We start from the raw sequence: 3423 nt of genomic DNA, 5'->3' as shown, positions 1-3423 counted from the left end.
ACAGGGATGCGATGTCGCCTTGGTTGTTTAATATTTACATGGATGGTGTCGCAAGAGTTTTAGGTAGCGGTCTGAGAAACATCTCGGTGGATGTTGATGGTGGATATGGGAATCTGAGAGCAGCTGCTGTGTCTTGCAGAGCGATATTGAACTCGGTGGCTGATTCAGAGGAGAATTTGAGACAGGTGGTAAACTGGAGGCTTGAGGTAATTTTGCAATTGCTTTTACTGAAAATTCCAAAGAATTCTGATTCGAGGCTCTCTCAAGTCTTGTTTCAGACCTTACATCAGTTCAGAATTACATCGTTCTCTAAACACTTCAAATGCCAGCTCATTTTACGTGTCACTAGATTTATTTTTTTTTTTTCTCCACATAGAACTTTCTTCAACTGGTTTGGAAAAACTTCTGGTGTAATGCAATCAATTTTCAAGTACATTCACTGAACATTGTATGTTTAGTTATTTCTTCAAAAATAAGATCATACCTCCATGACTCAAGAAAAATGGTTTGAATTACCCATAAAGACGATCCTATCAGCTGTAACTAGTTCACAGCTGGCGCTACCTATGAACCGTGAAGTCCAGGCTAAGAAGAATTCGAAAAAAAGTGTTAATATATTCATCGGATACTTATAATCCATTTAATCTCAAGACGACAGACACGTCAATGTCGGGTCGGTGCTTATGAATTCTGATTTTTTCCTTAAAGAACCATCATCAGCAATAATACTGGGTATATGGGTGTAGAACTTCAAGTAATATTTATAACTTGTATATCTCTGCAATTGTGCGCATTTCCTATCCATAATATTATATGTCTGGATAAACAATATTTTAGATTAATTTTCTTCGCAATAGTTTACTGTCGTTATGAGAGATTTTACATTGGTGAATATGAATAATATCACATCAACTGTTTATTGCGAAAATATCTCAACTTTCGTATTTGACATCGTGTCTCAAAATGACAGTTTAAAGCCCTAAGTTACAGAGTAAAAATTTTCCAAGTGTTTTTCATGTCTCCAATGAAAAGAAATTCTACTGAACATACCAGTTTTCTATACCTGTGAATCAATTTCATCGTGCCATACACTAATGTAAGCATTGTTATTGATTTTTTTCCTGAAAGTGAAAATACATTGGATACAATTGGCATTGTTTCCCCAGGTCTTTAGAGAGCATTTTTGGATGTTGCATACGCTTTCGTCTGGCATCAGGTTTTTAGGATCACTGAAGTATAATAGATATGAATTAATTCTTAAATCGTACAAAAAGTTAATGTAACAAAAATAATTGACCACATTCTTATCTGGTTATAACCACAAATGAGAAAAGTCACAAATAAATTCCTTTCCTAACGTAAAAATCTAAAAAATCTCCAAAACTACATAATGTAGTTGACTGTTTGTTCAACTTATATGTTTTTTAGTTGACATGCACTATATTTCTTCGGCGATGAGGAATAAGGTTATAAATGGTAATTAATGACAGATCTCGCCGACTGGTTGCGAAAGCGTTTATACTAAGTCGTGATGTTTAGTAGGTGATTCAATATTCCTTCTCTCAAGATATCACATTGTTGGCGGATTTTACCTGGCGGAAATGTCGCTTAAGGTGTAAAACGAACCTTTATAACGTGCAAATATTCTTTTCTTTTTTCTCATACCATTCCGTGAGGAGTGTCGGCATTAAAGTGCGTCTACTTCTGATAAAAAGAATACTCGCTCGATGTTTCTCGCTTGCTTCTATGATTCCACACATCCTAAACTTATTATTCTTAAAAACCTCCTTAGTGGCAATCGATTTCTTGTTGTTTCCTAAATGTGACATTTTCACACTCATGAAATGTCTTCTGAGTTTTAGAAGCAATTGAAAGTGTCGCAAAACAATGTTTCGTACTTGGAGGCAGTGACACTCAGGATTTAAAACAAAAATCTGATTATATAGTTCATCACTCCAGGAAAATGGTTTGAACTACACTCAAAGCGGATGTTGTCATCATAAGTAGTTCATAACTGGCGACACTTTTAACTCGTGAAGTTACCGCTAATTTGAATGAAAAAGAAAAATAAATAATAGATTTTCATAGGAAATTTTAAAATCCAGTTAATATCCGAATTCTACACACGACAGATCAGGTCCCAGTTTTTAAAACCCCATGAACAAAAATCCGAGCGTTCAAGATGAGTCAAATAAATTGTATAAATTGTATACAAAATAAGGGTCATAATCGAATACCTAAAAAGTTTTCCGTAACAGGGTTCACTGCATTTCTCGTAGTGATAATAATCTATTTTTTTTTTTTTTTTGATCAGGAGGTTCAAAATGACCGTTTTACACAGATAAAAATAATAACATTTTATCTCTAAATTTCCATGTTTTTTCACGTTTCTAATGAAACGAAACTCTTTCAACTTAAAGTCCACAAATGTTCTTTACCATTTCACCGATTTTATCTTACATCATGCAGAGATTGTCATTGATTTGTTTTCTTCTGAGACAGAATTTACTTTCCCTCAGAATTACTTTCTAAATTTTTACATACACTTAGGGAGCGTTGTCTAGCTAATTTGGAGCAATATTATGTGGAAGGTGCATATTTATGTGTTTTTCGCCCTCAATCATTCACTTTTAGGTTCAATCAGTTTTTGAACCACTCAAATTGGACGCTATAACCGTATCAAAAGCAAATTATAAGCACAAAATTAAAAAAGTGACAAATGACCTTATTCCTAAAAATTAAAATCCAAATAATCTCCAAGAGAAGTAGTAAAGAGGACTGCTCCTACCTGCATTTTTTTGAAGCTGGACTCACTAAGTTTCTTCGGTGATGATGAATAAAGTTGAAATGGTATTTAATGATGGGTCTCGGTAACGCGAAAGTGTTTATACTTCGTTCTATAAATTTATAGGTGAGAGTCAAACGCATATCAATATTCCTTCTCACGAGGTATCACAATTTTGATGGATTTTTACCCAAGGAAATGTGGATTATGGTGGGTAACATTTGAATCTTTATAACGTGCAAATATTCTCTTCTTTATGCTTTACATTTTCCGTCAGGAGTCTCTGTGTAATTTTGAAGTTCTTTGACAAATAGATATAAAAGATTACTCATTCGATTTGTTTCTTTCGCTTGTTTCTATGACGGAAACATCAATTAAATCTTATTGTTTTTAAACACCCCAAATGCTCAGCTCTTTAGTGGCAATCGATTTCTTATGTTTCTAAATATGATATTTTTCACTCTATGAAATGTCTTCTGAGTTTTTTAAGTAATTGAGAATGTTTCAATGTTGAGTACTTCTTTGGAAGTTACGTATTTAGGATTTAAACAAAAATTAGTCATTACAATAATCATTCCAGATAAATGGTTTGATCTTCCTCCGAAGCTGATGCATCTAGCCATAACTAATTCATAATT

The sequence above is a fragment of the Coenobita brevimanus genome, chromosome 78 (assembly GCF_032717465.1).
Source record: "Coenobita brevimanus isolate Jiangsu-jjx chromosome 78, ASM3271746v2, whole genome shotgun sequence".
In the NCBI taxonomy this organism is placed as follows: domain Eukaryota; kingdom Metazoa; phylum Arthropoda; class Malacostraca; order Decapoda; family Coenobitidae; genus Coenobita; species Coenobita brevimanus.
Note: the sequence above shows the minus strand (reverse complement) of the source record.